The sequence below is a fragment of the Felis catus genome, chromosome D1 (assembly GCF_018350175.1).
Source record: "Felis catus isolate Fca126 chromosome D1, F.catus_Fca126_mat1.0, whole genome shotgun sequence".
In the NCBI taxonomy this organism is placed as follows: domain Eukaryota; kingdom Metazoa; phylum Chordata; class Mammalia; order Carnivora; family Felidae; genus Felis; species Felis catus.
This window is the reverse complement of record NC_058377.1, coordinates 98,326,829-98,346,079: the sequence shown is the minus strand read 5'-3', so window position 1 is coordinate 98,346,079 and position 19,251 is coordinate 98,326,829. Positions and strand designations below refer to the sequence as shown.

The window sequence follows — 19,251 nt, the reverse complement described above, 5'->3', positions numbered from 1 at the left end:
GGGTATGACCCTGAGTAGGGGCACAGAAGGCATTGGTTGATCTTGAATGTGAATGAGTTGGGCTCCATCAAGTCCCCTCAGCCTCTACAGGACCAGGTCTCTCCTGGCTCCTGAAAGTCCATGGTCTCCTCTCACACACTCCCTACCCCCACCCCCATCCCCTACTCTTCGTCTTTTGACGAATATTTAATGATGGGGTCAAACACTCACCAAAAAATAAGAGAAAAAAAGGGATATAAAACTATGTGCACTGGAAAGATGTTTGTAAAATGTGGCAGAGAAGTCAGTCATCTATAGCAAATAAAAGCCCTACTTAGATAAATCACCCCTACTATTTCCCGGGGTTCTGTGGGACTTAGATCCCACTAGTGGGGTATGAGCAGGTGTGATGCGCGTGGATTCCAGGAAGCGTCCTTTGAGGGGAAGGAGCTCTCTTTTCTGCGGCTGCTTCTTTCAAGGGCCACCTTGGGCCACTGGAGGAAGGCATGCACTTTGGATGGAGAGCCCCAGGTGGAAGGGGCCTGTGTCCCTGATGGTCACAGGGCTGCTCTACCAGGCTGGGCCACTTACCTCTGGACATCAGTTCCTAGAGAGAGAAATTAACATGTGTTACTTTGGGTTTTCTGTCATTGGTAGCTGAAACCATCCTCATCCATGTAAGATGTATTGTTAAGTAGACAAAAAAATTTAAAATAAAAAAAGTTAAAAATAATATGAATCACATGATTCCGATTTTACTGTAAAATGTGTGCTTTCATATATATATGCCTATGTACATAAAAACATGGACAGGAAGGTTAAAAACAAAAATGTTAGCAAGGGTTATTTCAGCGAGGTGAGGCTGCAAGGGTTTTTATTTTTCCATGGTCACTTGTCTGCTCATCTGTATTTTCTAACTTTTCCACCACAAAAGTATACTACTTTTCAGATAAGAAAAAATAATAAGTGGTATAAATGTATGACCCTAATGGGATCCATATGGATCCCAATATAAAAAATATAGGTTATTCATGATTCCATGGGAAAAAAACTGAAGTGTACTAAAGTAAATATCAATGTCGGGGGGCCTGGGTGGCTCAGTCAGTTAAGCGAAAGACTTGATTTTGGCTCAGGTCACGATCTCTTGGTTCGTGGGTTTGAGCCCCATGTCGGGCTCTGCACTAACAGGGTGGAGTCTGCTTGGAATTCTCTCTCCCCCTCTCTCTGCCCCTCCCCTGCCCATGCTGTTTCTCTTGCTCAAAGTAAATAAATAGACATTAAAACAAAGTAAATATTAACGTCCAAGGGTATGGGAAACTGTCCAAAATACATTGTGAAGGGGGATAAAAGATCATTAAATAATATAATTCCATTTTTTTGGGTAAAAAGAATAAAATGAACCTAAAGTAAATACGATGTTACATGTCAATTATATTTCAATTAAAAAAGAATAAAAGGACATAAATATATGCTAGAAAAAGGACCCGAAGGAGATTAAGCCAATAGATAAATGATCTGGTTCCAGAGGAGAGATTCTAGTGATTCTTACTTTTCTCTTTCTACTTTTTGGTATTTCCTGAATTTTCCCCCGTATGAATAAGCCCGTATGAATCTTATTGACTTAAAAATATTTTTATTTAGGGGTGCCTGGCTAGCTTGGTGGGTAGAGTGTGTGGTTCTTGATCTCAGGTTGTGAGTTGGAGCAACACGTTGGGTGTAGAGATTATGTAAAACTAAAATCTTAAAAAAATGTTTTTATTTGGGGGCACCTGGGTGGCTCAGTCAGTTGAGTGTCCGACTTTGGCTCAGGTCATGATCTCATGGTTGGTGAATTCGAGCCCCACATCAGGCTCGTTGGCTGTCAGCACAGGGCCTGCTTCAGATCCTCAGTCCCCTTCTTTCTCTGCCCCTTCCCTGCTTGCGTGCTCGCTCTCTCTCTCTTTCTCTCCAAAATAAATGAGACACTTAAAAAATATATAAAAGGGGTGCCTGGGTGGCTCAGTCAGTTAAGCATCCAACTTTGGCTCAGGTCATGATCTCACGGTTCATGAGTTCAAGTCCCAAGTCAGGCTCTGTGCTGACAGCTCAGAGCCTGGAGCCTGCTTCGGATTCTGTTTCCCTTTCTCTCTGCCCCTCCCCTGCTCGTGCTCTCTCTCAAAAATAAATAAACATTAAAAAAAGTTAAAAAGTATATAAAAAATATTTGTATTTAGAGCAATTTGGGCAATTTTTACAATACAGAAAAAGGTGTTACAAAAACAACAACAACAATAAACACTCACATCCCCACTGCCCGGAATTAAAATGCTTCATATTTTGTTATATTTAATTTCTGTCTTTGTTGTTAAGAAACAACGGGTAACAGTAAAGTCCTTCTTATGGATGTCTATCAGGATCACTAAAGAAAATTTAAATTAGAGAGCACTTGCCCTGTCTGGGAAGGCCAGGGTGGAGCTGTGGAAGGGCAAGAGAGAAGCGGCATTCAGGGACTTTTAACTTCCTTCTACCTTCAGCCAAGGGTTTGGCTCCAAGTGCCTATTTCCAGGATGGAGGCGGCCTGGGTGCGAGGATGCCAGGTTTGCCTGGCACTTCCCCTGGAACATAGAGCAGTGGGCAGGGCTGGAAGAGGAGGGTCCCAGGCGAGCACTTCCGTCCTGAGGTCAGTTGGTGCCCAACTGGTGTTTACCAAGAGGGTGGGGCCCCAGTCGAAGGGCTCTGAGGCCTTTGCTCTCAGGGGAGCTGGCCCATGGAAGGCCACAAGGAAAGGGTGGCAAAACCACTGTCTCCTGGGAAGCTCCGAGGCCGGGCCACAGCTGGGAGGATTCTGAGAAATGAGGGCCCCGAAGCTAGGCAGTAAAGTGGTCAGTGGAGGTTAAGGAGAGCCAGAAGGAGGAAGGAGAAAAGGAAGCGGTAGGAGTATTCACACTGACTGCCCCCATTTTACAGAGGAGGAAACAAAGGCTCCGAAGGGTTGGGTCACCTGCCTCAGGCCTCATGGCGCCTATCAGTCCGGGCTGAAATTCCGATGACCCCAAGGTTCATGTTCCTCACACCAAGCTAGGCTGCATCCCGTGGGACAAGTATGCGGGAGCCATTCTGCAGGGCTCAGAGTCTGGGGTGAGGCTTGCTCTGGAGGAAGGTCATTTGGAAGTTGATTTTCAGGAGCTAGTGGGATCTGGGGATGAAGTGTTCTGAGAGAGCCTGCCCTCACTTGACCCGAGTCCACCATCTGTCTTGGACGCTCAGAGAGGCAAATAAAGTCAGAACTGATTCTGGAGAAGTTTGCCGGTGCCCTTTTTGACTTTGTGGAGACCAAAGGCCTCCATCCCCGTAGCCAGCTTTCCAGGGAAATATCAGAGCCTCTCCCAGGAACTGAGGTGGGGATGACAGTGGAGCCACCCAGCCCTTCCCACCTCACCTGACAGGAGAGAGTCCTTCCCCACTCTCTCCCAGGCCAAGGTGGAGGTTGGGCTCGTGGGTCTACACGTGCCTGTGGGTGCACATGGACGCACACAGGTGTTCATACAAGCGCCAGCAGAGGCAGCCTCCTAGTGGACCCCCTTTTCAGGCTTGCCCCTTGTCTCCAATGTTTGGAACAGGCCTGGAGGCCCAGGCTGAGTCATGGACGGGCTCTGCAAGCAATCCATTTCCTTGACTCAAATAAGTGCAGTGCCCTCTTTTTTTTTTTTTTTTTAATTTTTTTTTAACGTTTATTTATTTTTGGGACAGAGAGAGACAGAGCATGAACAGGGGAGGGGCAGAGAGAGAGGGAGACACAGAATCGGAAACAGGCTCCAGGCTCCGAGCCATCAGCCCAGAGCCCGACGTGGGGCTCGAACTCACGGACCGCGAGATCGTGACCTGGCTGAAGTCGGACGCTTAACCGACTGCACCACCCAGGCGCCCCAAAGTGCAGTGCCCTCTTGATGCCAGAGCCATGGGCAGCAAGACTCACATTGAATCATCCTGGAGAGGCTGGAGGCTTCTATCAGATAAAGTTCGTTGAAATTCTGGCTCTGCCACATTTTGGCTGTGGGACCTTGAGCAGTTTTCTCACCTTTTCTGAGGAAATGGGGATGTTTCTGTTGATGCTGATAACAGACACATACCTCCTCTCCTAATGGCTGGAGAAGTAAGCCCCATGGTGCACAGTTAGTGTCTATGTGTTTTGCACAGAGCCTGGCATATAGCCAACACCCAGTGACAGCATCTGATACTTGTGTGGCCCTTTGCTTCTCCCAGCCCTAGCACGGTTTAAGGATTGAGTCTTCACTCTGGAGTGGCAGGGGAGGCCCCAAACCCCCATCCCCTTCTTAAGCATTGAGTATTCCCTTGCTCAGGACCTTGTCAACTACCATGTCTCAGGACCAGCCGGAGGAAGAATTGTGGTTGAGTCTGAGGCGCCAGAGAAATAGGTGGGGAGAACAGCAGGTGGCCCCTTGATGCACTACCCAGATCCTGCTGCTGCCAGGTTTTACTGCCCCACGCTGGGCAAGACCTCATCGCTTCTGCTCCTGCTCTGCAAAGATCCTCACAGATGGGTCACCAAATCTTCTAGTGCCGCCCAGGCTGTTATTAACAACAATGATGAGTGCTGCTTCCAGTTACTGACCACTGGCCCTGTGCCAGGCACGGCACTGGGTGTTATTTCACTGGCATCGCAACCGTGGGAAGGGGTACTATGTTTTCCCCACAATGCAGACGAGGACACTGAAATCCAGAAATATTAAGTGACTTGGTCATCAGGGAGGAAGTGGCCCTGAGACTGTGTTGAGACTGGGAAGACCTGAGTGGCAGAATGGATCCTGCTGGGCGGGAAGACTTACCCATCGCCAGGGCTCCTGGTCTGGGACCCATGGGGGATCCTGCCAACTAACCTGGCACCCAAGGGGCACCCTGGTGGCCCGGCTGCACGATAGACTTCTACTCTGCCTCATGCTCGGGAGTTTCTTGCCTGCTACAGATTCAGTGTTGAAATCCTAATATCCGTGTGATGGGGTTAGGAGGCGGGGCCTTTGGGAGGAGCTTAGGTCGTGAGGGTGGAGCCCTATGAATGGGATCAGTGCCCTTATGAAAGAGACCCCATGGATTTCCCTGGCCCTTACACCATGTGTGGTCAGGGCAAGAAGTTGGCAGTCTGAGACCCGAAAGAGGGCTTTCACCAGAACCTGACATACTGGCACCCTGATCTTGGACATCTGGCCTCCAGACCTGTGAGAAATAAATTTCTGTTTATGGGCCACACAGTCTGTGGTATTTTGTTATAATGGTCCAAACAGGCCAAGACACTGCTGTTCTGCCCAGTGAGATGGCCCCATCCACAGCTGGGGTAGGAGGTGAGACCCTGACCGTCTCCTGGCCCAGACCAGGCAAGGTCTCGTCAGGAGACAGAACCGTCCATGTTCAGTAGCAGGAATGGTTGGAAATGCTGCAAGGGCCTGTGGGAGTGAGGATGCAAAGTAATTAGCGGCAGTGGGAGCTGCCACAGCCCCTGATGCTGGAGAACCGCAGGGATGAGGGGTTGGTAGAGAGCCCAGGGCTGGGGCTGTCGACCGGAAGCTGGAGCCAAGGAGGGGGCCGTGGTGGGAGATGTAGCCTGAAGCTGGGGGCAGGAGAAACAGACTTCTCTCTTCTTCCCGCCCCGCATCTTCCTCCAGCACTTTTCATTGGGTAAACCTAGTCAGAAGCCAGTTGGCAAGGGAGTCTGGGGTATCTCATTCGCCTTCTGAGATGTTGGAGAGAACAGAGAAAGATAAGCAACAGAAGTGACAACAAACAAAAAACAAGTGAGCAGGATACAGACCTCTCTAAGGTGACATCCTGCTCCTGTGGCCAACCCCAACCTGCTGCAGGGCTCCTGCTGGCTAGCAGGTGGGCAGACTCCTGATGCTGATGACTATCCTCCCTGTTAGGAAGAGGACCTCTGCTCACTACTGGGTGGGTCCAGTGGAGCTGGCCACCCTCCTTATATTTGATTGGGCCTGCCTGGTGGTTGTTGCCAGCCTTGCCCTTCACTCCAGCGACTGCGTTTCTCTCTGGTCCTTCTTCCCCATCAGCACTGACCTCACAGGGCTGGGGTCTTCCCCCATGCCCTTCTCCCATGCCTGCCCGAGTCAGAAGACCAGAGAAGATGCTGCCAAATCCCGAAGGTCTCCCACCAAACTCTCTGGTTAAGAACCAGAGGTCAGATCCAGCTCTGTGGCTTACTAACTCCAAGCAAGCAATTTCACCTAAGCCTCAGTGTGCTTATCTACGACATGGGAGTAGCAACAATACCTACCCGATACCTACCCGCAGAGCTGCTGTGAAGATTAAATGACCTAATCCCAGTAGAGTGCTGAGCATAGGGCACAGCTCTTAGTGAGTGTCCTATAAAGGCAACTTCAAAAAGCATGGGAAGGAAAGCTTTGAGTCACTGACGATTGGGGAGGAAGAACCTCTTGGTCCTCAAGATCCTGGCTGCCAGGGCCCATTACTGGTCACTTTCCTTGAGATTAATTCTCCCACATTGCAGGGGGCTGGGTAATGAGGCAGCTCTTTCCCCAGTCCCATGGAGCTCTCATGGCTGGAAGGAGGAAATGTTTTGCCTGGAACTGGCCTGCACTCCATTTTGGGCAGCACTAATGGCTACACTAATGGGCACAGGAACTTGAGTGTCCTTGCTGCAGGACCTGCTGAATGTCCGAACATTGCAAGGCCCCCTCCCTGCTGCCTGCCAGTTTCTCGGGTCTCATCTGGAAGGACGACACTGTGACAGTCCAGACCCTCCCAAGGCCTTTATCTTTTGTGTTTGGGTCAGGAGGTCTAGCAGCCAATCAAAAATGTCTTGTGCTTAGCATAGTAATATAGTATCTTGGGCCTTCAGAGCTTGAAAAGACATCAAACCGAACCCTAGACCATTAGTGCTGGAAGGGGCCTCCTGTGGAACTACAGGGATTTGAGGCAGGAGCCCAGGGGGAGCTCTAAGTAGACTGTACATGGTTAGCGTTAGATGGGTCTTCAGTCTGAGCACAGAATGACTCCTTCAGAGAAAGCCCCAGGCAGAGCCCGAGCTGGAAAATGTGCTAGATGTATCTAATTCAACCCTCTCATTTTATAGCTGAACCCTCAGCTCCTTGGATAGATGGTTGGTTAAGGGGAGGGGGTGGGGTCTGAGAAGAGTCCATGTGACTACTCTAGATGTTTAGGCTGGGGCAGAGAAAGAGAAATGCTTATAGCTTGTCTGTGAGGTAGTCATTACGGGTAAGAGAGAAAAATAACGACTGGGCATTCGTTCCACAAGTATTTATTGACTTCCGTACGAGGCCCGGCAAAGACAGGAAGAGCAGTACAAGGCTGTAAGGTAAGATGTGACAGAAAGCCAACCCAAGCTGGCTTAGACACAAGGACATTTGTTGGCTCACATAACTGGAAACCCAGAGGTAAGGTGGGTGTTATGGACTGAATTGTGCCCCCATCCCCCAAATTCCATACGTTGAAGGCTTAACCCTCAGTGTGACTGTATTTGCCGATAGGGTCTTTAAGAGGGTAATAAAAGCTAAATAAGGTCATATGGGTGGAGCCCTAATCCAATAGGACTGACGTCCTTATAAGAAGAGGAAGAGACACCAGCACTCACTTTCTCCTTGCAAACACAGAGAGAGCTCATGTGAGGACACAGCGAGAAGGTGGCTGTCTACAAGCCAGAAAGACAGGCCTCACCAGAAACCACCCCTGATGGCACTGTGACCTTGGACTTCCAGCCTCCAGAACTGTGAGAAAATAAATTTCTGTTGCTCAAGCCTGGAAGTCTAGGATATTTTGTTATGGCAACCCGAGCCAACTAAGATAGTGGGTTCAGAGTTGTTTGGTCCAGAAACCCTGACTCCATTTTCCTGTCATTCTCTCAGCTCTCCCTTCATGTGTAGCCCCATTTTTAGGCTGGTAGCAAGAGGACTGCCATAGTTGTAGGCCCAGCAATGTCCAGAGGAAGAGAGAGAGAGAAGGTTGGTCCATGATGCTCCCTCATAAAAACAAGAGAGCGCTTTCCAGAACCACCCCCCCCCCCGCCGCCCCCAATCAAACCTTGCCTTATATCTCACATCTCACTGGCCCTAAATAGACCACAAGCCCAGTCTTGAACCAGTCCCTAAGGCCTAGGGAAGCCAGGCACTGTGTATTTTGTAGAGCAAAGGAAAAGTTGCTGTAACAAGGAGACTCCAAATACAGAAGTGTAAGCAAAAGAGAAATTTATGTCTCTTTCATATCATATAAGAGTTCAGAGAAAAGTCATCCAAGACTGATAGAAGGGTTCCATCATCCTCCAAATGTGGTTTCCCTCAATAGGTCCAAGGACGCTGCTTCAATTTTTATCATCTCCTAGTCAGGGGAAAGGGGTGGGAAGGGCCAGGGAATAAAGCACAAGCACAATCCTTTTGAGAGCACAGTTTAGAAGTGGTAGGATCATTTCTGCTCACAGTCTGTTAGTGAGAACTTAGACTCAAGGCTGCATCAAACCACAAGGGAAGCTGGGAAATGTAGTTCTTACAAGGCAGCCATCGGCTTGGCCAAGAATCAGGAGTTCTGTTATTAAAGAAGGGGACTGTTGACATAGGGGAAAGCAGAAAAGCCTCTACTGCACACAAATTAGTTTAGACCCAAGTTTTGGAACCAATTCTTAGAAAGGATGTTAGGCCTATCCCAATGGAGCTGGGCATGGGCTCAGCTTCCACTGAGGCACATGAGCTTTCTTAAGCCACTGTACTCTGGGTCTGTTGGTTATAGCAGCATAGCCTGTACCCTAAATAATACACTGTGCCTTGCATTTCTTTGGCCTCCTTTAGGAAGGGAGAGAATGGGTGTTGGGTAATCAACCAGTAGTGAACACTACGTGACCTGCCTTTGAGGCCCTCTGTCTCTGGGGGGCAGGGACGTCTTTAAACAGATAACTATGGGTCAACATGACAAATGGTAAACTAGCAGCTATATATAGATCTCAATGAAAACAGAGGGAAGAATTAAAAGAAGGCTTCTAAGAAGGGATAGGAGAGTGTAATGAGTTCATTTTGTCTAGGTCTCAAAGGATAGGTGGGAATTCCCCAAATGATTTTGGTTGGGGAAGGACATTTCAGACAAAGAGAACAGCAGAATCACAGAGCTGTGGGGGCTCATGGGGTGTGGCTGGTGGTGTGGAGAGTGGCTGGAGAATTGGGGGTGGGCTGGGAGGTCCACTGGGGACAGTGCATAAGGAGTACCTGGAAGTCACGGGGAGGAAGCAGCCTGTCTGAGAGGCCTCTGGAAGCCACACAGAGTGTTTTAACCCAGCAGAAACATGGTCTTTGTCTCTTTCTCCGAGGTAGAGACTTGAGGATGACTAGTTAGGAAGCTATTTCACAAATCCAGCTGAGTAATGGAGAGGGCCTGCATCAGCGTTGTGGTGCTGGGAATGGAGACAAGGAGCTGGTTTGCAGAGATTCTGGTGGTAGAGCTCACAGAACTTGGTAGCTGGGTGAGTGAGGGGGTTGAGCGAGAACAAGGCGGGGTTAGATTTGACCCTAAGTTTATACGCTTGTGCTAGAAATCTGGAGAAGGAGTATAAGAAAAGCAAGTTTGGGGGTGAGAGAATGACTGGTCCATCACACTGTCCGAAGCCTGGTCTATGACAGGCTTCTTTGGGTTCCTTGAATACACGACATTTCTCTCTTAACTCAGGGCTTCTGGATACTCTGTCCCTATTTCGCCAAACATTCCCTCGCTCTCATCACCAACTGGCTAATTCCTCATTCCCTCCAAGAGTCCTTCTTGACCCCCTGACCTAGGCGAAAAACCCTCTTTGATTTTCTTATAGTACCCCATTTCTTCTCTCTATGTGCCTCTCACTCAGGGTTGTTTAATTTCTGTCTTCCCTGACTCAGCCTGTCATTTCCATGAGGACAGGGGCCATGTCTGCCTTGTTTGTCACTTTATTCTCAACACCTCATATAGTGCCTGGCACACGGTAGACACTCATGCTGGGCTTGAAGTATTCAACAGTTGTCATTGGAAAGAGGAGTTGGCCAACAGTTTTTATCAGGGTCCGTTCAGATGCAAGGCAATGAGGCTACCATGGGGGACAGGTGATGTGATCCTTTCATAGACCTGGATCACTCTAGACCAGTGGTTCTCAACCAGGGGCACTTTTTTGTCTTCCAAGGACATTTGGCATGTCTAGAGACATTTTTGGTAGTCACGACTATGTGTGTGTGTGTGTGTGTGTGTGTGTGTGTGTGCGCGCGTGCTCACGTGCGCGCATTGCTAGCATCTAGAGGGTAGAGGCCAGGGATCTTACTAAACATTCTACAATGTTACAAGAAAGCCCCCCACAATTAAGACTTATGCAGCCCAACATGCCAACAGTGCTGACGCTGAGAAATCCTGCTCTAGGGACTGGTGAGCCAACTGGATGGTTAAGTTCCCATTTGGCCTGCTGGTTGCTATGGCCCAACTGAATGAGAGCAAGAGAAGCTTAGCGGCTGTCATAAGAAATATGGACTTGTGATGTACAGCCAGGAACCACCTTGGATCAGGCCTCAGTCAAAGGCCCCAAAAACCTTGGGCAGTTTCCCCTTAACTGAACTCCCTCCCGGCCATAAGCCCAGCAGACCAGCCTGGCACTCGCCCCTCTCTGACTCACTCCATTGGGTTTCTCTTGCTCTTTGGTGGAAGCGGCCACCACACTCTCTTCCCACCCCATCTGCCTCACTGATTATTTTCAGCTTGGCTTGCAGAGGCCCAACGCTACAATTACACCCCAACCTCAATGGCTCCTTCTGAAAATAACATTTGGGTCGAAGAAAACCTCAGTCTGGTGGGCTGGATTTTATACTAAACAGTTAAAGAGTGGGTGTGGGCATAGGGGTGGGAGTGGGGGGGGGGACAAGGGAGTGGTACAATTAGAAGAAGAATCTGGAAGGAGGGGAAGGAAGAGGAAGTGAAGAGAGGGAAGGGGTGGTGGTGGTAAGGGCTGTTGCAGAAAGAAAATATACCTCCTGGACAGGGGTCAGCCATCTTTTAGAAGTCTTATGCCAAGTCTTCATTTATGCCTCTAATTGAAGGTTTTGTTTCTGAAATAACTTGCCCCCACCCCCAATCACTGAAGCCTGGGAAATTCATGTCTGCCTGGGGCCAGAAGAATTAGTCTATGGGCATACCAATCTTTATCCAAGCTAGTGACCAGATTTTCCAACCCCAAAATAGGAGCCACATGGTTTGACATAGGATTTTTGTTCTCTTTCCACGTGAGAATAGCAGTCTGGGAGATGTAGTTTCATGATGCTGGTAGGTGGAATTTCTAAGTTCCGTGGTCAGTGGAGAAGAGTGGCTAGGACCTTTAAAGTAGAGATTCTCATGGATATCAGAGATTTACGGGTTGTTTTCATTCAGAGAAGAGAAGGAAACGGTAGAAAGAACCTCTGTCCCACCCTGGGAGTGGGGCGGGGGTGGGGGGGGGGAAGGGAGGAGATGTAAGGGGTGAGGAAAGAAAAAACTTGGACGCACCTTTTGAATTCCAAAGGAGGCAGACAGATTTTAAAAGGCTGTATGAGGTGAGATCTGGGAAAATAGGAAAGAGTTCCACACAGTAGTTAAAAGCTCAGTTCTGGAGTCAGACTGACTTAGGTTCAAATCCAGACTATACTAGCCACCTGGGTGATCTCCAGCAGTAACTTAGTTTTTTTGGATAGGCCAGCAGTACAGGCTCTAGAGTGAGACTAGCGGAGTTTGCATCTGGGCTCTGTGATATTAGGCAAGTTATTTAACCTCTCTGTGCCTCACACTTTGCCTTTGGAAAATGTAAACCAACTCACCTTCTAAGGTGTCATAGGACTTAGAATAAAGCGCCTGAGACATTGGCAATCACTCAACATATGTTAGTTATTATTATCACCTCTGGAGTTTTCCTCCAAATACAGTAGGCAAGAAACTTTAAGCTAACATACACATCTCTTTTTATTTGAATAGTTATGAATTTACTTTCAAGTGTATTAAAATAGATGACTAACATATCAAAGGTGTGATCTCGCTAATGTTATTGCTTAGGGCAAGGCTATGTGAAAAAGGGAAATCGATTTAAAGCTAATTTAGAGAATAAGGAAAGTTAATAAAATAAGTCAATTAAGATATATAATATAGATGGAACGCGGGTATGAAAGAAAACCATGCAGGCAATACCTGAATGGCTGAAAAAATGGGAAAATAATCCATGATGCCTTCTGCTAATAAAACCTTTTAAGGCACTTGGGTGGAGAAATGAGGCAGGGAAGATATCGATCAAGACGTTATCACAAGAACGTTACCTCTTTCCCCCTCTGTAACCACTGTTCTTCCCTTTTTGAGAAATTGGTAGGAGGGCACAGACAAGCGAGGCCCGACGCCCTAACGAGATCCTGTAACCCGGATTAACTGTGGCTTGGGGGGTTTGGGGAAAGGAAGGCACAATCCAAAGGCCCAGCTCTGGAAACCGAAAGCCAACTCCCCAACTTCTCTTCTCCCGTCGCGTTTAGGGCGATTCGGGCCTCTCTGATTTTTTTTGGATCACTGGGTCAATCAGTCAGCCAATGCCTCGGGAGAAGTTTAATTAAACTCAGATCACCGGCGCGAGCTGCCAAAGGCCTCCCAGCCCGCCCGCGCCCCGCCCCTACCCGCGCCGCCCGCCCCCCCTCCCCCCCCCTCCCCCCCCCCCCCCCCCGGCACATCTGGTGAAAAGCTTCTCCCCAGCCCGGCCCGGCGGGGTCGCAGTCCGCGCATGCGCGTCGGCGGGGCGCCCAGCGCCCCGCGGCAGGCTCCGCTCCCAGAAGCGAGCGTTGCAAACTGTTGCATCAGACGGCAAGCAGCCGCCCGGCCGCCAGGGTTTCTAGGAAGATAGGAAGGGTTTGAGATCCTCTGTGGTCGAATGGGAGCGTTGGCTGTCACTCACGGTGTTTACACGCTGGTAACACAATCCCCTGAAACCTCAAGCTTGCGCCAGTCCGGGGAGGGCCTTAGCCACAGGTGAAATTCTCTGAACTCCGCCGCTTCTGCCCCCACCCCACCGCCCCAGGCTGGACCAAGTGAATTGGACTCGGTCTGCTTTATTAATGGCATGGGCCCTAAAGGAATGAGCTGGGTTTGATTTCTCTTCCCAAGTACAAGAATGCCCCTGAGGAATTTCTCACTCTGTGAAAGCGCAAAACTAATTTCCCCAGACAGGCGCTGTTGCCGGTTCCCAAAAGGGCTTGGAAAGATCCCAGCAGGAATGCTCAGTGGTTCCAAATCTCTTCACCCGAGCCGCTGGATATGCAGACACTGACCACCAAGAACTTCTTGGTAGGTGGACACACGTCCTTCCCAGACAGGCCTTCTTTTTAGAGTATCTCAGGCCCCCATGTTATGGAGCTTTTGGAATCAGCCAGAGAATGCACAACCACGAACTCATACAGACACAGCACAAATGTTAACAGTTCTCTAGATTCAAGTGGCTCTGCAACTCAGGTAAGGGAAAAGTTTTCCTCGCTACTCTCCTTCATTCTTCTGGTCTCTGGGCCTCTGCCTTCCTCCAGGGGAGGGAAAATGATGCTGTAGCTAGCAGGGATGGGACAGTCTTGAGGGCTGGGATATTCAAAAAGAATGAATATAATTTGGAATCTACTCTCTACAGGGACTTCCAGGGACATAATCAGAATCCTACAGTTCAAACTCTCTCTCTCCTTTAAAAAAATTTTTTTTTGGAATGGGTGACAACCAAGTCATTGAGTATTAGTTAATGGATGTTCCAAAAAGACAAAAACCAACAATGCACCCTAAGCATTCTGTCATAACTATGATGTTGACGTTGAAAATCGATTCCATTTGAATAATCTGGAAAGCTGAAACAAGGCTAGTGTTCTTCTTTCCCCTCATTATTATGAATCACTCAATCCCAAGATTCAATAACAAAATGACCTGAAAGACTCGTAGCATTATCCAACATATCCACCACTTGCCAGACAGTCACTGTGGTTTGTTTAAGCCAAGCTTTTCCTTTGAACAGTGGGGTATTATGGGACTATAGGATTTTTTCATTGTAATAGATGCTTCATAAATATGGCCCAAGCTATTAAGGTTGTCAACAATGATCATACGAACTGAAGGCATGACAGTGAGGGAAGAGGTATGGGCAAGTGGAAGAGCTGGAGCCTTTCCAGGCTCTGCCTCTGAGGGTATATGTCGGGACCCAGACCTTCTGCCAAATGGATGTCACCAAGGTGGTATCCTGAGGTCACAGGGTGTGGTCTCCTGGAGCTGCCAGGAGCTACCAGAATGTCAGATATGTCTGAGCAGTTGTCCCACTTGGAGAAGCAAGTCATTTACTATTGTGGGGCCTCTCCAGGCATGCAAGTTGTAGCCATGAGGTCAGGAGCCAGGTGGGAAGTGGAGAAAGTGAGCGCATGAGCTCATGTTGGGTTCTCTGCTGTACCAGTAGCACTTACATATAGTGGGTTCTCAATGCATGTTTGTAGAATGAATGCACAGAAAAAAATGAGGGAAGCAGCAGAGAGAGATAAGGTCAAAGAAGTCCAAGAATTTTGCAACAGGCAGCCTGGGATGTCCAGGGCTTGTTTGTGTTGGGCATGGGGGAACCCTTCTAGTTCAAAGATAATAGGGCAAGAGAATTGGAACTGTGAAGTGACAGTCTCCTGAGGTCCCTTCTGCCTTGGTTTCCCTGTTTGGAAAGGCAGGGAAACCAAGCTGGTGATTCCAGAGCTGAGCAGTCATTCTGTTTAACCAAGCCTAGTGACATCATCATCAATAACAATTGCCTCACCTTGACTGAATTCCCAGAGCAAACTTCTGGGAAACTAAGGAGTCTGGGGGAAGGTGTGTGACTAAGATCCAGGGGACAGGAAAATCCCTTAGAAGCCACACTCTAAAACCATAAGCAAAGTGGTGGCCCAGATGGTTAGATGATGCAGACATAAGCCAAAAGTGTGATTCGTTTTCCACATTTCATGGGCACTCACCGATTCTAGGCACTATACCGAGCCCAAACCCAGACAAAGCTCCCGTTCTAAGGGCTTATGATCTAAGTTCCTTGTGGAAAGTCTGTCTTTCAAATGTTTAAAGCACCTCATTTAATCCTCATTTCCCCTTCAAGTCATGTACCTCCTTCCTGAGAAACCCACCAAGTTTGAAGTGTGTAGCTGGCCTTCCTTCTGTTTTTGTGATTTATGTGCCAATTTAAAGGGTGGGGAGAGCCACATTAATTTAAAAATAAAACACAAATAGCCATATGAGTCTTGGTTAAAGTAAAAACCACAGAAAGCATTTTTTTTCCTCTCATATTTTTCAGATTTTCCTAGAACCACCTTTATTTCCTCAGAGCCCAGTCATAGAAAGTGAGTGGGCCTCTCAGGATGCTTTTCCAAGCAAAAGTGAAAACCCTCATTCCTGTTCTCCTCTGCCTGCACTTTTAGCTTTTGTTTTTTTCTTTTTTTAGACACTTGAGTCCCAAACTGGGCTCACAAAGCAATCGAAGCCCCTAATTCACCTGTGTGTAGTATCGCTAAGCACTCTTGGAGCAGATTTGGGTTTGCTGTTGCTTGGTTTGCATCTTACCTCTCCTGTTCAGTTGGATCAGCTGATGGGAACATGGCTTTATAGTTAGGTCTTCCTGGGGGTGCCTGGCTGGCTCAGTCGGTAGAGCATGTACCTCTTGATGTCAAGGTTGTGAGTTCAAGCCCCACATTGGCATGGAGCCTACTTAAGTAAAACAAAACAAAAAAAAATTTTTTTTTTTTTTAATAATAAAGTTAGATCCTCCTAGTGGATTCCCAGCATTGCCGTTGTGGCCTCTTTTATCAAAAGAATAATGATGCACTCCTCTGGGCTGTAGTGAGGATTGAGGAGTCAAGACACAGGAAGGGCTCAGCACAAAACAAGCTCTCAAGACACTGTAGCTATTAAAAAATATAGATCCTTTCATCAATCTGCTCCTTCCTTAACCAAGCCCCTCCTCCTGTTTCGGAGAAGAAAATTAGTTATCTATTCCGAGATGGTTTATCTCCATTTTACCTCACCAAAGGGGCCAGGAGAAGGGGAGACAAAGCCGAGTATGACTTGCAAACACCTGAGGTTTTTAATGGAATGGGATCAGTGTTCTTGCCTTTCAGCGAGAGGTAGCTAAATCAATGGCGCAGGGACTGGGGAAGACTTGAAAACCCATGGTGGGATGGCAGGACCACAGAAAACGGGGATTAGTCAGGAAAAGAGGGCCCTGGGCTGAGATGAGGGGTCAGAGGGGTGCCAGACGCCAGGAAGAAGGGGTTCCCACTTGGGGCGTTCCGAGTCCAGGCATCTGCAGGCGGAGGCTGCAGGCCTCGGGGTCTGGTGACCGTGGGACCCGAGGCGCGTGCGACAGCGCCCTCTGCCGGCCTCGCAGAGCAAGCCGCCAGCCCCGCCGCTCTGCAGGTGGGACCAGGGATCCCTCCCGCTGCCTCCGCCCCCGCTCCATCCCTTCTGAGGACCGCGCGGCCAGGTCCCGACCGGATTCCGGGAGACGCGTCCCTATCTGACGCCTGCGGGCTGAGCAGAGACGATGCTCCGAAACATCCGATTCACCCGGGGATCGGAGGCCGCGGGAACCCACCCATACCCCGCAGAGGCTGCGCCTCTTGGGACCCGGGGCCAAAGCCTGCTGGGCTGTCGGAGGTGGTTTGGAAGTGGCATCGCCTATGGCCAAGACCGCGGGTTCTGCGAACAGAGAGGAGCCCTGGGTTCGCTTTCTGCCGCATCCATTTTCCAGCTAGGTGACCTTGGGCAAGGTACTTAAATTTCCATGTGCCTTAATTTCCTCATCTTTAAGATGGAGAGATTGATCCCGACCTTATGGGTTGACATGAGGATTACATGGGATCAGACAGCCTGGGTTGGAATTTTGGCACTGACATCAGCTAGCTGTGTGCCTGGGGCAAATTACTTAACCTCTCTGTGCCCCAGTTTCCTTAAAATAGGGATAATAACGGTACTTACCTCCGAGGGTTGTTGCCTGCAAAGCGCTTAACACAGTGCCTGGCACAGAGTAAGCGCTCAATAAATGGTGGCTCTTATGGTTGTTGTCGTTATTACTGTTCTTAAGAGCGCTGAGCACAAGAGCAGAACTCTAGCGGGCTGCTATTATTAGTCTCTTTCTTGGGTCCGGCTATTTCTTTCCGGGCATTGTTAAAATCTTTTACCATGAGCTCGCGTCCTTATCAGTAGCCGAAGGACAGCCGGCCTTCCTGAGATTGGAAAATCGAGGTTCCCCTGGAGGAGGGCCAAGGACGCGACGGCGGGCTGCAAGGACCGGGACCTCCCCGGGGGACACCCGCGCCAAGCCGCCTCCGCCCGTGCCTCCATTAGCGCGCGTCAGAGCCGCAGTGACGTCGCCAGGTCCCGGCGGTGGGGAGGCGCGGCGCGGGGAGGCGCGGCCTGGGCACGCGGGGAGCCTGGGATGCCGGGGGTGGCCGGGGTGCAGGAGACGTCCGGGGCCGCGCGGTGCCCTGCTGTCCTGGGCCGCTGCGGCCGAGGCAGCCCTAGGAGCTGTGGGAAGTCTGCGGCTCTGGTCGCCTGTCCCCCCCGCCCGCCCGCGCGCCCGCGCCTTGCGCTCTCGGGCTCCGCCTGCACCCCGCGGGGAGGCCGGCGAGGCCAACTCCGGGCCCGCCCAGCCCGCGCGGGGCTGGTCTCCCGGCGGCCGCTCAGCGTCTGCGCGGTCCTCCCCCTCCCCCTCTTCTCTTCCCCCAGCCCGCCCCAGTCCCATTCCTTGTCGTCCTCCCCTCCCCCCCACCCGAGACCTGCTCACTTTCGTCTTCCTCTGCCCTCCTTCTGGACCAACTCATTGGCTGTGAGTGGTCAGTAAACGCCCGCAGGAGGCGCCTCCTGCTCCCAGCTGGCGGGAGCCCTTGGCGCACCCATTCTGCTGCTCATAGGACAGTTCCACTTGGTGTGCCCTGCACGCACTTGCCCCTATTATTGTCCATGTTGGCGGTGGCCACCCAACCATCGTCCTAGATGTCTCGCCTTCCCTCCTAAATACTTCTTCGGGCACCCCTCACTTCTTCCAGGATGGATGGCTTTCTAGTTCCAGCCATCCTGGTTTAGGCTATTAGCATATTTCTCTCAAAGATCTCCTTGTCTGCACCCCAGCCTCCTTCAGATCCATCCTTCACACACTGTTAGAGCAAGCCACCTACACCCATGTCTGGCCATGCCTCTCTTGGCTTGAGGCTGCCCAGCCTGGGACCTCAAGCCTTCTGTGTTCATGGCCATTTCCTAACACCTCTGGAGCTAGTCCTGAGTGTATGACCTAGGCGGGACCATGCTGTGGAAGGTCCTCGGGGTCTTTTTATTGCTGTTGGGCCCTCTTCAGGGAATTTGCACCTCACTCCCTCCTCCTCTTTCTCCAATTGGCTTCCTCTTACTCATTCTCCACAACTCAAGATATGAGTCATCTCCGACATGAATGCTTTCCCTGTTCTGCTATCTAGCTAAGAGAAGTCTCTCTGGGCCCCAGTGCTTTCCATCCTTGCTGCTTTCCTCATAGGGTAAAAACCTGATCTTCAAGATCTCCTATGAGGCTCTGCATGGTCTGTGCACCACCCCCCTGCCCCAACTCCAGCCCCCTTTCCCCTCTGCTCTGGCCACAGAACTGGGGGTCTCAGTTCCCAGTCTCTGTGCTCACACTCCCACCCCAGGGTCTTTGCATAGCTTGTTTTCTCTGCCTGGTACACCTTTCTGCCCTTCCTCACCTATTCAGTTTTGGGCTGTCATCCTAAGTAAGCATCACGTCCGTTGAGACCCCTCCCCCAACCCCACCTCCAATTCAATTCTCTGATAGATCAAAGCACATAAAAAAACTACAGAGAGTAATATCATTAACACCTATTTATTCCGCACCCATCCCATGCCCCTCCAGCCTTTGCCAAAGCTTAACGTTTGCCACGATTTCTTCAAATCTTTTTTTTTTTTTTTTTTTTTTTTAAGAACATAAAACATCTTTCAATATAGAGCCCTCTGAACCCACGTCTGTCTCTCTCCTAAGGTAACCACTCTCCTGCACTGGGATGTGCCATATTCCTATACATGCTTTCGTATTTTTACTATATATGTTTGTGCCTATAAACACTTTATAGAATTGTCTGGCATGTTTGCAAACTTTGGAGAAGTGGCATTATACTGACCGTATCATTGTGCAACTTGCTTTTTTCACTCAGCTTATGATTTCAAAATGCATTCACATTGATTCGTGGAGTTCTAGATCATACA

At 49.6% G+C, this 19,251-nt stretch overlaps 1 long non-coding RNA gene across 5 annotated transcripts in view; it reads left to right on the top strand.

Moving 5' to 3' along the window:
• The first annotated feature begins 12,725 nt into the window (after positions 1 to 12,725).
• The window catches only part of LOC109492130, a 79,231-nt gene continuing 72,705 nt past the window's right edge, over positions 12,726 to 19,251 (top strand). For all 5 annotated transcript variants that reach the window (XR_006586588.1, XR_006586591.1, XR_006586587.1 and 2 more), the window contains exon 1: positions 12,726 to 13,464. This is a non-coding gene — a long non-coding RNA (uncharacterized LOC109492130). The remainder of the gene's footprint in view (positions 13,465 to 19,251) is intronic.